General features: G+C 28.8%; 1 long non-coding RNA gene across 1 annotated transcript; it reads left to right on the forward strand.

The window, feature by feature from the left end:
• Positions 1 to 4993: 4993 nt before the first annotated feature.
• LOC145950312 (uncharacterized) lies at positions 4994 to 11654 on the forward strand. The gene is made up of 2 exons (XR_014428356.1): positions 4994 to 5824; positions 11278 to 11654. It is a non-coding gene; the product is annotated as an uncharacterized LOC145950312 (long non-coding RNA).
• Positions 11655 to 12386: the final 732 nt, after the last annotated feature.

Raw genomic sequence — 12386 nt, forward strand, 5'->3', positions numbered from 1 at the left:
TTAAAAGATTAGAATTTTGTATTAGTTTAATTTTCTATTTGAATGTAAGTAATGAACATTAATTAGAATTGGAAGTTATGAAAATTAAAATGGAGTTATTAGGAGCATTAAAGGAAAAAAGTAAGTCAATAGCTGTGTATAATTAAAAGGTAGAAGCTAAAATACTTATATGGAAAAATTGTGTTATACAATATCGCTTACATGCCTTCAAATTTTTGTTGTTGACATAACAATATTGATTGGGAGTACTGGACTTGTGTATGTGATTGGTATATTATTTGAGTTTGATAGACTTTTCTTTTTTACTGTGTGAGACTTTTATTAATTAATAACAACCAAATTTATTTCTATAAATAAGTAAATTTATTATTTTCATTATATTCTTAAAATTAGTAATTTTATGGTATCACTAATTAATTGAGAGATAACTGATCTTAAATGGTCATTGATACCATAGATAAGACGTCCCCTCTATTGTTAATTCGTTAATTATTGAAATTATAACATCTCTAATAAGTCAAATTATGAGCCGATTTCAGCCTCTTAAATAAGTTACCTAGATGTATAGTTAACGAGCTGGTTCTTTTCCAATTGATGTGATATATTTTTTTTCCGTTAAATTATACTTCAGATTTATTTATTTATTTTTATTTTAAAATTTAATTTGATCTTATTATTTTTAAATAGTTTAATTTAATTTTTAATTTTTTAAAAATCATTAATATTATTCTTTCATCTAAATTGACATTAATGAAATTTGATGAAAAGACAATATTGAATATTGTTTAAAAATAAAATGATCAAATTGAATTATTTAAATTATTCAATTTAATTTCATTATTTTAAAATTTTATAATATTTTTCTTTAATTTTCAAAAAATTATCAAATATTGTTATTTCACTTAATTTCATTAATATTCTTGAAAAAACCTCATTGAATATTCTTTTAAAAATTAAAGGAAAAAATTGAACATTTTAAATAATAAGATTAAATTGAATCTTAAAATTAAATAGAAAGATTAAATATATAATTTAACTATTTTTTAGTGGTCCTAATATTAATTAAAATTTAATTCAAGTATTTTTAACTTTAGTTAATATAATAATGTATTTAAACACTATCTTCTGTAATAAAAGACCAATTAAGCTCCTATAAAAATTTATTTTAATAATAATAAATAAATATTTTTAAACAAAAGAAAAAGAATGGGACGAAATCTTTTTAAACAAATATATACCTCAACTTTTATAAACTAAGAAAAAAATATTTTTACAGACGAAATGCATCATCCTACAACTCAGGAGATCATATTTAATATGTTAATAAATTTTAAGTTTAATTATACTTTTGGTCCTCCTAATTTAGTGTAGGAGCAATTTTGGTCCTCATAATTTGAATTGCTTAATTTTGGTCCATAAATTCAAATAATGAATAATTTTAGTCCCACAACCAATTTACCATCCAAAATTTAACAGACGTTAATGATATGGATTTTATTCTAAATAAACATTAATTATATATTATTTAATTTCTTACGTGTCAAATTATTTAATATTCAAATTTTAAAAATTTTAAATTCAAATTCGTTTTCTTATCCTCTGTATCCTTCCCTTTGTTTCTTCACCAGCACCCTCCGTACCCTTCCCTTTGTTTCTTCACCAGCACCGTCGCCAGCAACACCGTGTACTCCTCCAGCACCTCTGCCACGATCGCCCCAGTATCATCTCTTTCCAACAATCACTGCGAGAATTTTTTATTGAAATAAATTTTTTATATTTTTTTTTTACCAAAATAGCACCTGTTCCAATTTATTTACAGAAATAATACCTTTTACTGTTCACACTCAGAATTCGGTTCTCGAGGAACCGAATTCTGAACTTCAAATTTTTTTTTTGCTCAGAATTCGGTTCTCGGGGAACCGAATTCTGAGTAGTGTTTAATTTTTTTTCTTTTCTGTTTGTAGTTTAAGTTGTGTGTTAATGTTGCAACTGGAACGACCTGTTCTCCAAGCAGAACGGACCGTTCTGCTTGCACACGTAGTCTGTTAATTTTGAAACTAGAACGTCCAAGTAGAACGGCCTGTTTTGATCCATTTGTCATGTGTGTATTTTTTTCATCCTGAACGGCTCGTTCTAAAAGGAGAATGGGCCGTTCTGCAAGTGCTGCAAGGAGAACGGGCCGTTCTGGATCGAGTTTTACACCATGCTCAGATCCAAAACGTAAAAAATAAAATAAAATAAAATAAAAATTTAACAGATGCTTTTTTGGTAAATTTTTTTTAAAAAAATTCTATTTTAGTGAAAAATTCTCACTACGATTGATATCAATACCCTTTTCATTTTGTTTTCAATGTTATTTGAATTTAAAATTTTTAAAATTTGAATATTAAATAATTTGACACGTAAGAAATTAAATATATAATTAATGTTTATTTAGCATAAAATTCACATCATTAACGTTTGTTAAATTTTGGATGGTAAATTGTTTGTAGGACTAAAATTGCCCATTATTTAAATTTATGGACCAAAATTAAGCAATTCAAATTATGAGGACCAAAATTACTCCTACACTAAATTAGAAGGACCAAAAGTACAATTAAACCTAAATTTTATTGACTCTTAGTTGTTGTCCACACATGTATATAATACTTCTTGCATCTTCAAACTGATATCTCATCCTTGCTGTCATAACTTTAGCTGATAAATAAGTAGAATAAAATACTATCATTATGTCTATGGTTACGCCCACCTTGTGTTTGATTAAATGTTGAAGCCTTTCAGTATGCATTTTTTCTTCAAATCAATGCTATTGCTAGCTTTCCACCAATATACACCTTTGCTTCTGCACATGTATTTCCATATTTGGCAACCATTTCTCCATACAACACTATTTTACACCTACCCAAATCACCAACTATTAAATGCAGTGCACAATTTTTAACGCCCCCAACCTTGCGAACATAATAACCAACAATCGAATAAAAACTAAAATTCTCCATCATCTTATTCCATAATATTATATTATATAAGATATCAATACATAGTTTTAAAATAAAAATTTTAAAAATAAAATATAATTATTTATTATTAACCAAGTTCAAAGCTTTAATTTGATCATCCATGTTTCTCTCCATTTCATAATGACTTCTTTGGTCCCTTCAAATGTCTCTTGATCGATATATATCAGATCCATGTTCAACTCCATATTGAAATTGGGGATTAAGAAAACAACCTAAAAAACAAATAGTTAATCAATATGTATCTATAATTGCATGAATGTATTATTTTATTACAAAAGTAAAATTATAATGACATACCGGTAGAATGAAGATCAGAATGCATGAATCTCCAATGCTTGTCAATTATTTCTTGGTATTGAGAGTAATAACAAGAATTTTTTTAATTGATATTTTTGCTCGATCAATTGCCTCATATGTAAAACCCATTGTTGACTTATTATCATCATCAACTAGCCTCAAAACTTTTACTAAAGGCTCAAATACCTTCAATATATCATTAGCCTTACTCCAAAAATCACTGCCAATACAATTTGTCTTGCTTCAAATGTCAATCCATTTTTATCTCTTCCAAATTTAGATCGTCTAAATTCTACGAAGTTGAATATGTTCCTCAAGTCTAGCTTTTGTTGCACAATTGCTTGAAGTTGTAAGAATTGTGTTGCAAACCGAGTAACACCAGGACGTACGGGCAATTTCTCTACCTCTAGTGTATTTTTTCAAGAGATTTACAATACATGTGTGGTTGTAGATAAAAGTTGTTACTACTTTTGGATCACTTAATAACTTATCCTCCAAACAAAGATCCAAACAATGTGTTGCACATGCAGTCCAATATAAATGTTGTCTTTTTTCCATCAACTTTTGACCAGTTGCTTTAAGTGTTTTTCCATTATCTGTAACAACTTGAATTACAAATTCTTCTCCCACTTCCTCCACAACCTTATCCAATAACTATAAGTAGTAATCAGTATTTCTAGTGTCAACACTAGAAGCATCAATAGATTTCAAGAAAATTGTTCCCTTATTGCAATACACCATAAAATTCATAATGTGTATGATTTACACTATCTGTCCAACCATCACACATTATTGTTACTCCTTTTTCCTTCCTTGTAGTTTTCAAATTGTTTATCCATTCCTGCATACTTTTATATTCAACTTCTAAATACACATCAAAAACTTTATAAGGTGTAGGGCATTTAATTGATGGGCCTACCTCAGTCGTTGTAACAATCAATTATGCAACTAAGGAGAATTTGATAAATTCATAGGTAAGTGTTCATAAATTATAAACTTGTTTACCATTTCTTCAAGCTTCTTTTTTAATGTTTCATAAGACCCTTACTTATTTTTAGTTGTTTCATATTTTTACTTCTTACAAGATCCAAATTTGTAGATCTTAAAACAAAAGTAGTATCTTCTTGTCTTGAAGCTTGACTAACACTCACATGAGAGCTTCCACTTGATTCAAAAATATTATTAGATCCCCATGTTTGTTATCTAAATCGTTGTTTATCTTTCCACTCACATTATGATGTAATGCTTTGTTGTGTAGCTATCCTCATCTCCTCACAACTATTTTCTTCATCGTCTTCTTTTAATCGAGATTCAAATTCTTTTTTTTCTTCTTCTAGTGTCAATTTTTTTTTCTTTTTTGTTATCTCTGAGAAGTTTGATCATATTCTCCCTAACAAATGATGTGACTGTTGGACAGCCAACTACTTGACCTTTATCATGTGCTATGTGTTGTTTCAATTTTGCAATGTCACCCCTTATTATTTTCTGACAAAGTTTACATTGGACATTGTTGCAATTTCCTGCTATAGGTAATCCAAAATGCCATCCAATAGAATCGCTCGGAGCACCTTCAAGTCTTCCAATAGGAAATTCTTCAGTTGATGGCATTGTGTATATATATTTTTATAGAAATTTGAAAATATAATATCCATCAATAATTAAATTTTATTTCAAACTTTGAAACAATGGTTAATAAATTAACATAAAAATAAAACTAAATATAAACAAGCTAATGTTAATATGCATAAAACTAGACTAAACATATTATTATATATAAAAAAATCACAAAATATTCTAATAATCATTTATATGTATTATAAAAATAATATTAATCTAATATAAAATTAAAATATTAATAGTTTATCATTATTAATATTATAATTAATACTAATCATTTGCATATATTTTAAATATAAAAAAAATGTTGATCTTCCCTAAGTATTTATAAATATTAATTATTCATATATATTATAAATAAATTTTAATATAGTCAAAATATTTCTATTTATTCACAATTTATCAATTAATAGTTAATAAAAATTAATTCTTTTAATTATTTTATAATAACAAAAATTTATTTCCCTCCCAAAAGGCCCACTCCATAAAACTTTCCAAAAAAAAAATTCATCTCAAAATTCCTACCCAAGCACCACGTCACCTAGTTTACCTAGGTACCCAAGTATCACATCCTCCAAATTTACAAAAAGCCCTCTCCCACTCAATCCCAAATTTTCAACCCTGAATTTATTCCTCTACTAAGAAATGCCATGTGATGCGGTGTTGCTCCCACAAACCGTAACCCAAATCCATAACCATATTGTTTCCCTACTCTCTAACAAACCCAACCCGAAATCAATTTCTAACATAGATCAACATCGATGACAACGTGAAACAGAGAGAAACAAAGATATAAGAATAAGAGGAAGAAAACTTATACTTAGCAATGGAAAAACTTGGAGTCTTGGACACTTGGTTGCTACTTGCTATAGAGGATTATTCACACGAAAGTGAGTTTCCAAGCTTATAAGTTATCATTTTTATTTTCTAAAGTTGTCTTCTACATTATTGATCAGAAATGATTCTCTAAAGATTCTTGTCACTTTTTTGTTTTTCATTTTTAATAAAGTGAACAATGAATAGTTACAATGTTAATTTGTCACATTGTGAATGTGCTACATATATGTTGTGGATATAACACCATTACATTGTGAAAAAATAAGTGATTTACGATTTCACTGCAATTGCGGTATGATCCCATTGAGGACAAGGCACAATTGCAATATTGCAGCTACTATGTATGATGCGGTCCACAATTTAAAACCTTGTTCTACTCTAAACATTCCAAGATGTTTCACAAGCAAATAGCAGATGATGAGTATATTCAACCCATAATCACACCTTTTACAAATTATCTACCCTTTAGTAATATCCTTCCTTTTGCCAAATCGTGCAATATTGGCAACCTATCTTGGTTAGCTAACCACACAAAAAAAATAACACTTTTGAAGGATTCCTCTCACCTACAATTTCTAAAAAAAAAAAATTTCTTTGTTGAAGTCTTTGAGATATAATTTTTTTTTATAGGCATACATAATTGAATACAAACCTATTGTTTCTTGCACCTAGACCCATTTGTCCATCTCCCCCTCCATTAACCTCAATCCACTCAATTTTCTTTCTAACACTCTACCTGGTCCTCCTCCCATCAATCTTATAGTTTAAATAACAAAAGAAACACCTATAAATTGACTCAAAATTTTTATTGACTATAGGCAAAAGTTTTCAAATAAAATAGACAAACTATGTGTTTAGAACTTGTGTGATCAGGAAAATTGTCACTCCATTGACACAATAGAGGAAGCTTAACAAAGCGAGATATATTTTCATAAAGTGTTGATAAGAATTTTTAGTATTTATTAAATAGGAATCGATAATTTAGTGCAAATGTTAAATGTAATCATTAAATACAAGTATTAAATATTGGATTGAGTTTTAATAACTGATCTATTTTGTATCATTACTTTGATGTATAAATATATGATTATTCATATAAATACATTTTAGTTATTGTGTTTTTAATGATATAACATAGTAATGTCTTTATAATAGGCGTAGTTCCTTCAATCATATAGCAAGCATAAAATGATTGTGATATTATTAAATAACAAAACACTATTTTTAAAGTATTATTAGTCAAGTATTATTGTTGACTAGGATGATAATAATATATTAAAACTATTGTGTGAATTGACTAATGTTCACATCTCAAAGGTCATGAAAATTAGATATTAAGTTGACACACAAATATAAGTATTAGGAGTAATATCTATACCGGATTTATCCACTATGAGAAGACTTCATAATAGTTAAAGCATCATAAGTGTTTTTCATGACAACCTTAGTGAAATAGTCCTTTGACTTGAAGTCACTATGATCCCTACATATAGGGTTTATAAGCTTTAAAACTATCAAACCTTATCTATAATAAAGTAATTATAAAGGTAGTTATTGGGCTTATAGTGAATTATGTTGAGGAGTGTGAGTGATATAGACATGTTTCGTCTCTCCAATGAAATAATATTTATGTCTTTGGTTTCTCGATAAAGTGTGATGTGAATTATACGTGACTACATAGGAATGGACCGTTAGGTGATATTTAGCCTATTTGTGATTGAACGACTATTTGGATATCAAGATATAAATATCAAAATAAACAAGAATGTCACTTTTATGTCTCGCATTTGATCTAGGCATATTAATAGTAATTTTGGTTGCATAAGGTTAAAATTAAATCACATATTTTCTTATTCATTGAGGGAAAATGATACATTGTTGATTCCAATCACTATTTATAATATTTAACTGTATATATTGAATATAATATTTAATATTATTGTCAATTAAATGATAATTTATAAGGTTGCACATGTAGAATTATTTTTTTCTAGTGGAATGTGTCTTCCTAGAATAATCAATTAAAGTTTGATTTAGTTAATTAAATGTATGTTTTTTTGTGTACAAGTGAAACATGTATTCTTGGAATAATCAATTAAAAATTGATTTAATTGATTAATTGTGTTCTTTATATGTTCCAATGACTTTTAGTATCATTGGTTTAATCAATTACAACTAAGTATTAATTGATTAAACAATGTGTCTTGATATTCATTTTATTGGACTAATCAATTACATTTGAATAGTAATCAATTATACTATATAAATTTGTGAATAACCTTCAAATAGTTTATTAAAACTCAATTTAATCTTAAATGTGTTAGAATCTAAAGGATTTAAGGGGTTTATTAGTCAAATTAATCAATTGCATTGTAAATTTATTGATTAAAACACAATTTCTGTCAATGATGTGATAATTTTTTAAATTCCAAGGCATTAGGTGGTGAGTTGTATCCAAAATGTTCTAAAATTAAAATATGATCTATTTGAAACCTTTGGGAGCCTATAAATAAGTTGCATTCCAAACCCTAAGTGTCACAACTTTCAAACCTTATAATGAAAAAGTTACCTATTCTCTTATTTCTCTTATATCTTTCTCTATCCTTAGCCTACATTGCGTCTTCTTATATGGTGGTAAGATAAAGAATGTTAGCAAGTGGAAAATGTTTTTTCTTGTTCCAAAAACAAAAGAAAGAGAATAATGGTATTTCATATAAAAGAAGAGGGTCGTGAAGTATTTGAAGCTAGAAGCATGAGCTACAAAGTTTTAGCTTCTCATAAATGTAAAAAATCAAGACAAAATTGTAATAGATTTGACTTTTAAAGTTTTGTATTTAGAGGTCATATAGAGCAAGTCTAAGAGATCAAGAAGTTTTCTAAATAAGTTAAAAGACTTAACAATTGTGTAACTGATCAAGTAATTTATTACAAGATGTTTGTAATCAATAACACATATGTTTTCTCGAAGAAAGAAAAACTCTTTTAAGTAATCCATTACATCATAGGTTAATCAATTACATAGTTAAAATAGAGTTTTAGGAGAAAAAAATTCTCTAATGTATTCACTACTCCATGGGATACTCCATTACATAGTGTAAATATGTTTCTTAACCAAAAATGTCTCTATGATGGAACTGCTTGCCATATAAATGTAATTAATTAAAATCATTGTAGGTTTAAGTCAGAAATTAAGTTTCTTTGATTTAGCCAATTACAATAAAAGATGTAATCAATTACGTAAGGCTAAACATAAGAGCTCAAAAGTGGAAAATTATGATGTAAAATCAAGTTTTGGAAAACCCATATTTTTCTAAGATTAGTTTAATCGATTACATGAACAATTTAACTGATTACATTAGTTATAATTTTTATTTAGTATATAAATACAAGTGAGCCTCATAACACTTGTATCACATGTGAGATTTTTCAAAGAGGATCAAAACTTAATAAATATTCTCTTAGTACAATGGGTCTAGAAGATTAAATCTTTGAAGCATTTTTCTCCAAGAATCAAGTTCTTATTCCAAAAATCATCAAGATCAATTAGAAATGCTTCACTCAGGTTTATTCAATCCATTAGTCATGTTTTATAATTTCATTTGTGAATCTTGAGTAATTTTTGTTCTAATTTGAAAATGGTGTAATCTTAAGATAGGGGTTCTCAAATGTATGAATTAGACAAGGTTTTTCTAATTGTAAATTACTGATAAGGGAACTCTATTGAATGTAAGAGAGCTTCATGATCTAGTGTTCAATTGGTTTTGACTTGTAATGACACTTTTGTTCAATAAAGTATTGTAATCGATGGTAGATTGCAAAAGACTAGATGTCAGTTTTTAAATGAAAGTAAACCAATATAAAATTGTATGTTTTCTTCTTCCTTTCTTTCTTCTTCCTTTTTGACTTGTAATGACACTTTAATGTTGTGTCCTTAATTATGAAGTTTCTTTAAATCATTCTAATACTTGCAAGTGTTTTAAACTAATTGATTAACTCATTAAAAAAATATTGAAGGTTGAAAAATATTTCTTTTTCAAAAATTAATTTGTGGGAAAACGTTTTGTGAAAAAATATAATCCACCAATTCACTCCCCTTCTTGGTGAGCTACTTATTTTATAGATAATTCATCTAAGCAACCACAAATGAAGGATTTGTGGATACATGGTAGATGGTTCTCCATATTCTATGACATTCAAGCTTATATTAACTTCTTTTTCGGAAAAAAGTTCATTAGTCAAAGACACCTTAACTTCGAATGATTTACAAGTGAGTGGTTTGAGTTTCCCTCTCTTATTAAGAACTAAGGGCTAAATGTGCTAGTAGAGGTGAAATGTGAAGTGCTACCGTGAATTTGTGAAGGTCTTTCATACTTGCGTGAAGATTGAGAATAGACTTTTCATTACCATTGTGAAAGGAGCGAAGATGGTTGTGAACCATCAATTTTGGAAAGATGTAGTTGGGCTTGCCTTTATTGGAGAAAGGCCTATTGCCCTGAGCCTTTCTATATTCACAAAAAAAGGTACATATTAGGATGCATTGAGAATGACTAAAATATTTTCTATTGGGGATTTCAAAGTTGAGGATAGGTTGTTGGCTTATGTTATTGGGTGTTTCACCTAAAGGTGTTAATAATGCTAGATTCAAGGAGGATGGTCTATTGCCTAATTTTCTTTAAAAAGGATATTCATAATGATTAAAGAATTATTGTCATGGACAACATGTTGAAAGTGAGGAAGAAAATTGATGTTATGTTTCCATATAAAGTATTAGTGTCAAGGCTCATTGACTACTTTGTGATCAATGTTAAAAGAGAAGCCTTTGACTACAAAACAAGGACATGAGTTGAAAGAATGCATTCTTCACAAACTTGGGCTTGTGAAGAATGATAATGCTTTATGCATTCCAAAAGATGAGCAAGGAGAAAATGTAGCTATACAAGAAAGGATGACTAAGGATGCCTTTCCACCATCTTCTGAAGTTTCCATGCTTAAACAAATGAATGCTTTGTTGTCACTTGATATCATGAGCATTAAATTGAGGTTAATTCTAATTTTGATGAGGTAAAGGAGCGTCTTACCTTTATAGAGGCAAGGACTTCAAATGTAAATTTTTTATGATGGTGAAGACACTAAAGTTAAAGATGGTGATAGAAATGACGGAGAATACTTTATTTCTCAAGAGTATTGAGATTTTTTTTACTATGTTTGTTTTTTTTTTTTAAATCTTTGATGTATTTCCTTGAGTAGTAGCTAAAAAAATCATGTTTATGCTTTTATTTTATGTCTTATGCTTATCTTTTTTACTTTGATATGGCAAAACAAAGGAGTAATTGATGAGTCATTATTTTCCCTTATTTTCTTACCTTTCTGTACTTATTTTAATCTTTGATTTGTGCTTAATTGTTGATATTCTGCACTGTTTTCTTTTTGGGCTTTAATTGGACTGGTAATTCATATTTTAACTAATTTGAATTTTCTGAATCTAATTATTCCAATTTTTATCTAGGCTTGGAATTAATTTTTGGACTTCAAGAGGAGCTGCCACGTCATCTTCCATGTCAGCGCCACATCAGCAACATACTTGCATTTTTGTTAACCTTGTATTATTCATTTTTGGGCTAGACACATCTAGATGGGGGCCCAATTTCGTTTTAGGTCATAGCAGTCTAGCTTAGGGCTGACTTGGCAGCCACTAGCATGAATATTCTGATGTGACCATGTTTGGGGAGAGCCTCCTTTTTGTTCTTTACGTTTTGCTTCCTCTTTGTTTTTCTGCTCTCTGTTCTTCACGTTTTTTGCTCCAGTCATGTTTTGTTTGCTAGTTGTATTTTGGACTGCATTTTTGTTTGAATGAATACAACTTATTAGTTTCTTCTTCTTCTCCTTCTTCCTTGCATTTTCATTTTCGTTTCTATTTTAATGGAAGGCTAAACCCTTGGGTTGGCTTCTTGTTATGGATTAATTGTAATCTCTGTTTGAGGTTGGGTATGTTTGTATATCTCTGTTCTGCTTTGTTCTTCTTCATTTAACCTCTATATCAACGTGTCCATGCTTAATGGGCTGTGCTCAATGCCACAGTTGCTTAATCTATGAAGAGGTTGATGTTGTATACGTTTGCTTAATTCGTGTAGGGAAATCTGAGTTAATATTCGCTTAGTTGGTTAACTCGGATGGAACAAGGATTAAGTGGTTAATAGAGTAATCTCATTGTGAACCAAGGAGAAGAGAGTTACAATCCGAACAAGGAGCCAATCTATTTTACTTGCTATGTTATCTGCTTTTTATTGTGTTATAAACAAAAAAATATGAACCAAACCCCCCTTTCATGTTTAAGCCTTTGACAGAGAAAAATGGTCCTTGGGAGACGACCTAGGAGTCACTTCCTAGTACTGCATTTAATTATTTTTATTTGACCGGATACGGCTTCGATCAAATTTGGCGCCGTTGCTGGGGATCATCGGTTCCTGTTAAAGGGTGTGTGTTCTTTATTTTTGTTGTTTAACGTGTTCTATTGTGTGTTTTGTGTTTTTGTTAGTAGTGTAGTGTTTTAGAGTCTTTGTTATGTTATGTGTGTTTTTGGTGTAGTGTCTTAGTGTATGAGTTGTGTGTATCAGT

This window comes from Cajanus cajan, chromosome 1 (assembly GCF_000230855.2).
Source record: "Cajanus cajan strain Asha chromosome 1, NIPB_CcT2T_4, whole genome shotgun sequence".
NCBI lineage: Eukaryota > Viridiplantae > Streptophyta > Magnoliopsida > Fabales > Fabaceae > Cajanus > Cajanus cajan.